This window comes from Xiphophorus couchianus, chromosome 2 (genome assembly GCF_001444195.1).
Source record: "Xiphophorus couchianus chromosome 2, X_couchianus-1.0, whole genome shotgun sequence".
In the NCBI taxonomy this organism is placed as follows: domain Eukaryota; kingdom Metazoa; phylum Chordata; class Actinopteri; order Cyprinodontiformes; family Poeciliidae; genus Xiphophorus; species Xiphophorus couchianus.
This window is the reverse complement of record NC_040229.1, coordinates 33,505,870-33,512,122: the sequence shown is the minus strand read 5'-3', so window position 1 is coordinate 33,512,122 and position 6,253 is coordinate 33,505,870.

The window sequence follows — 6,253 nt, the reverse complement described above, 5'->3', positions numbered from 1 at the left end:
TTCCAATCAGCCATCTGGTCCTTGTTCTGTAATCATCCTCCCCAGTAACTCATTCTTAGTTACTCCTTGCTTATTCCTCCCCTTATTTTCCCAGTGTTTCCCTGTTATTTCCCAGTTTACCCCATGTATTCCCCATGTCTCCTTGCTGGTTCTTTCTTTGTGGATTATGGTTTTTGTTCTCCCCTGGCTCGATGTGGTTTTTGTATGTTTCTATTTTCATAAAATCTTCAAATTCACTTGATGCCTCGGCCTCCCTGCACGTGGATCCACTACAACCCTCACACATCATGACAAAATGAAAACATAGAAAATGTGGTGTTTCAGAAAAAACAACACATGAGGTGCTGTAGGAGTTACAGCGCAGTCTCCAGTTACTTTCTATCTCCATGCTGAGAAAAATGTCTCAATAGGGTTCAGGAATGAGGAGTGGGGTGAGAGGAACTCCATCTGCATCTTGTTGTGGGTCACAAACTCTTGTCTGATGATGTAGAAGCGATGAAAGCTGACATTATGTCTTCATCTTCACTCCTCTTCCTCTTCTTCTCTCTGGCTGTTGACCCTGTCCTGATCCTTGTCCTTCCATTGTCAGAAAGTGCCAGTTGATGGGAAGCACATTTGAGTTATTTCAGAAAACTGGATGATCATTGGTTGATCTAATGCTTCACACATTTACCTACGTTAGAGAAACTCATGATTCGTCTGGGAGAAAGTTACCAGTTCAGGACAGATTTAGAAAAAATGTCTAATAGAAATGCATAGAAATATGCTTGGCATATTATCACAACTTATTCAAGGATTTTGCATGTTAAGACTTATACAATGAATTTATGTTTAGATATTGTGGAGGTCGAGACTATTCAACAAAGTAATAAATACATTTTGATCAGCATGATAATGGCAATTGAAAATGCAGGAAACAGCAGAGAAGACAACTTCCTCCCGAGGAAACAAATCAAGCTTGTCATCTTCATCATTACTTTGAGAATTTGCAACTTGCTCAAAGGAACAGGGAACTGCTTTTTGATGTGCAGAATGACACAATGATTTGAAACAGTAATATCATTTGGTCTGTTGGAATGAATAAACATATAACACACTCCTGTCCTTCAGTATTACTTCAGTTTATCGTCAAATAATTTTCATTCTGAAATGAATTGGATACGACACTAAATATAGTAATCTACAACATCTATTAATAAACATATTCATGTAGTGTCTGAATGTATACAGTTATGAAATACAGTATATTCCTTTTAGTTTGTATTGATACTAATGGTTATCAGTTAACAATTAAACAAAGATTACTTTGGGCTTAGGGTTATTGTCTGAATTATTGTCTGAATCAAATGGAACACTCCATAACCTGGAGCAGAGAAATATTTAAATGATGGCAGTTTGATCAACTTAAAAGAAGTTTCCTAGCAAACTAATAGTCAGAGTGAAGACAAAGGAGAAACTCCTAAACTTTGGACTGCCTGATCATATTTGCATGATTTATTTTCTAACTGTCTGGAGAGGAAGAGTAGTTTCTCTTGGTCTCTCCTGTTAGTTTTTGCCTTTGATTGTTGTTGGCTTGCCATAGTTGTTTTTTATTCTATGTTCTTTAAATACAATATGGCTATATTTAAAAAAAATAAAATGTTCTCACTGTAAAATCTTCTACAAATAAGCTCACTAATAATTGTGAGATGGTTAGTTATAATACAAGAAATAACCAAATTAGACAGTGGAGGTCTTACTGTACCTTGGAGCAGTCCACTGAAACCCTGAAGACTCTGCTTCAAAACACTGGTGCTGTCCTCCAAAACAAACCTTTTCCCATCTAAGAACAAAAATAATAATATATATTACATTAGATTTTGCAGATTTTCTCTTATAATAGAGACATTAAAACAGACAAGAAATTGTCAAGCAAGTTCCTTTTTAATGTTGTTTTATGCTTACTCAGTCTGAGGAATTGCTGCTGAGACATTGACTAAATGCAATCAAATGTGCTTCCAATGACAACTTTAGAAACTGAGAATATAAACTGAATTTGCCCTATATGTTAGCTACGATCAAATAGGAATGTTTGTACTTCGGATGAATGGATTGAGTTGATTATATACATCTTTGAAAAACCTAGGTGTTTGTCTTATGAAGTTCCTTGTCGTGATAAGAAGTTGCCTTTAAATTTGTTACATCACTAAATGGACCTAAATTCACCTTCAGGAACCAATGCTCCAGTAAGTTCACACAAGAACACAGAAACGACCCAAAGGGTGAAGTACCAAATGAAACATACAGAAAATGCCTAACTAGTATGTAGTTTGCTCTGCATAAAAAGCAGTAATGGTAATATGAATTAGGGTATGTAATTAGAAGTCCCTTTAACATGGATCATGGACCAGAGGGGCTAACTGATGAGTTGTGCAGCCAAAGCGGTGCATGGAGATCAGCAGAGAAACAGAATGTTTTGATGACACAGCAGCATGTTTGAGCAGAACTTGATGGAGGTCACATGGTTGGTTTGGGTGATGCTGGATGGTAGCATGGGAGGCAGAGCATGCAGATGTTGTACTGTCCTAAACGTGGAACATTAAACATTAAACATTCAAAACACATTTGTTCTGCATTGTACGGACAACCATATTTAATTTAAAATGATTATGACTGTGATATTGGTGTGTAATGTTAGTTTATCTGCACTCACACTTGCCCTTCAAGTACATCATGGACTGAGGACCCCAGTGAATATTGAGCTGAAACGATAATATTTTACTGGTAAGAGAGGATGGTGTTACAGAAACCTGCCAGTAGGTGTCACAGCTGGAGAATTTTACCTTCTGAGCATGGTAGGACTCTACAGTCAGAGAGATCAGCAAGCTGCATGTCCAGATAACTGTGGCTTTTGTCTTCTGAAACAAGAGTAAACAAAAGCAAAAAAGTTATTTTGGAGGGTATATGTGCCAGGGGAGTTAGGTAATAAAATATTGAAGTGCTTCAGATATAAAGTAAATGAGGAGGCCCTTGATTCCTCTCACAAGACACTTCACTCAACTTGTCTGCTGGTGGTGGTGCCACCCACTGGCCAGGTGGTGCCAGTGCATAGCAGGCTGGCTTCTGTCACTCTGCCCCAGGGCAGCTTTTGACTACAATGCAGTAGCGCAAACCATTAGGTGTGAATGTGTGCTTGAATGGGTGAATGTAGTGAAGCACTGTGTGACCTCTGGCCATGATAAACGCTATACAATGGCCTATATAAGTACAGGCCATTTACCATTTTACCATTCTTACACCATATCTCTGTCCTCACCTTATCTGTAATCCTCCTTGGTCTTTGATTTGAACTGTACAAAAATTCCCAGGAAACGCCACCACAAACTACTACCAAACTGGGTAGAGTTCAGTATTGTGGTATTTTATATTGTACAATTTCTTATTATAACAAAATGTTTCTGTTTGGCAGATCAGATCAGAAACATCCATACAAACACTGTTAGATTAAACATTATGACACTAAACCTTTTTTTTGGTATAATCAGTCTCATGAAGTACTATTAAGTTGTATCCAGCATGAGTTTGTCTGGTGAAATTAAAATTGGACATGGCTACACCACTTTTCTATTGTGCAGCAACAGTTTTGGTGCCTAGTAGGAAATTAAAGGGATTATTGTTATAAGGTTATAACAATAGACCTTATTTGAGAAATATTAATTTTACATGTAAAACAATACAGTAATAATACTGTAGGCTATTTGGTTTTTGTACATTTAAATAAAACATAGTCACACAGACGTCGCAAGGTTGTTTACTTTGCAATGCATTATGAGTAAATGACGTATGGTTGGTCCGATTGCACTAGCTCCATCCAGCCAATGAGCTAAGCCTTTTCAATTTGACGTCGCAGATGTCTGACGTCATCTACAATCACAGTACCGTTGAAATTGGGTCACAGATTTTGTTTGCTAGATTACGGGTCTGGAACCTGGAAGTTCTTGAATGGTTGTTTCATTCTTTTGTCACTTTATATTATTTTACAGTGGAGGCTGGTGGTAATATTTGAAGGGTGGGCAATGAGACCCATCCAATTTGAAAAATAAGAATAAAACCTGCTATAGACAACCATAAAAAAACAACGATGGAAACATGCCAAAGACCAAGCTTACATAGAGCCTCTGCAGTTGTCCAAATTAATTCCCCAACACTGGACACAATCACACCGATAAAATGAAACAAGCTACAATATGTTTTTAAATGAGACCTACCTTATGTAAAGAGAAACTCACTCCAACGACTTTTCTGGGACACAAAAAGGTTAAATAATCCACCTCCTTTATGCTAATACTGCTCGCCATAGCACCTACTCAGCCTACGCCAAACCACGCCCACACACACTTGAGCTCGAGAAAAGTCCATCCTGATTGGATGAATCCTGTGGCCGCGGGCTGGTCCTGGGCTGACCAAACTTAGCCCCAAGTAGCCGCAAACCGAGGGGCGTGGCTAGACGCCTGTCAATCATTCTGAGTCGTGACAGACAGTATCACTGAATGGGGCTGTCAGAAGTTAGCGCGCTTCGGAAAGACCCCGGGATTTTCCCCAGGCAGTTTGACACCAGGTTTGTTGAAAATTTAACAAAATGTGATACATTATTTATAAAATGTATTTATTTTTAGGTAGTTATTTTTAAGTTGTTTATTTTAACAACTTTATTGTAAATGTCAGGGAGGGCTTAGCCCTACTAGCCCACTTATAGCCTACCAGCCGTCCCTGTTATTTTATACTACCAAAATAAGTCTAAGTCTAAACCAAGAATCCATTAAAAAAAACACTGACCCACTCTGATCCCTCTGGTAAATTTGGTCTAAAAGCACTGTAAGAAATATATATTGTGACTTGCTCTGTAGAGCAAGTCACAATATATATTTCATCACAAGAGTATAAAAACAGGGAATCAACAGATGATGCACCAAATTCTCTTGGCTCTAAAAGGAAAGACCATAGCAACATGAAGATCTTGCTAAATGAATGATGCAGTATAGAAGACAACTAAAATACAAATATAAACTTTGTATGTAAAATGTGTCCAGATGACTGATGGGTGGAATTCGAGTTAATTTCCCAAACATTTCATTGTTCTATCTAATTCGACCACATAACATGTTTGACCTTTTTCTACTGAAAGATTTAAATTGGCATATTACCACAATCAAAGTGCAAAAATTTTTATATTGAAAACATGCAGAAATAAAATGAGAAAAAATTGTAATTAGAAAAACATATAATGGATTCTTTGGGGGGAAAAAAATTGATGGATTTTTGAAACTTTTATTCTGCTTTTGAATTCATAAATAAAAGCCTTCTTCATGCTTGTTTTATTAGCCCGAGGATCCATATTGATTTGAGGATCTGCAAAATACAGTTGTGAATTAGTTACCTTACTATCTAAACACAGTCAATAAACAGTTTCTAGTTGGTGCACTAATTATCATAGCCTGTCACCATTTCACATGCTTGCATTGATAATATTAGGGTGGCACAGCAAAGTCCATAAATATTTTTTTCTTATCATACTACTGATATGACTTTCATCCTTGTCAAAAAGCACATCAAATTGTAGACATTTTTAGTTTTCATTTTTTAAAAGCGTCTTAAAAGTATGAAAGAGTTTAAATAAATAAATAAAATTTCAACAAATCTATAGTCAAACTACAAACAATACTTAATTTTTTAATTAATATTGGAGAATGAAGATTACTTTAATTATTTATAAGAGAGTACAAAGTCAATCTTAAACCAGTTTCTTTAATTACATTGTCAATTTTACCTACTCTGAAATAAAGTCACCTGCAGACACTTAAAATATTCAGATTTAGATATTTTTACTTTTAGAAAAAGCTTTGCAATAAAGAAACACTAAACTGCACTCACCATATCTGCTGTAGCAAGAACAAGTGGCCAAATCACAGCATGTGTTTGTGGATCAGAGCAATGTTCCAGGCCGCTTATATCCTCCATAAGGAGCGCTGGAAGCAGGAACGGATTCGATCCTGCTCCCCATGGGACCTGGCAGGACTCCTGTTTACTCAAAGGTAAAAAAGCAGCACAAAAACAGGCTGACGTCATGGCAATGATCTGCACGTCGATAGTCTTCCTCTGTTTGAGTTCTGCAAGTGTAAGTTATGTCATCCTAGGAAAATAATAGGTTTTTAGTTAGCGCTCTTTTTATTTCTGTTTGTGTTCATACTACATAACTATTTGATCCCACAGACTT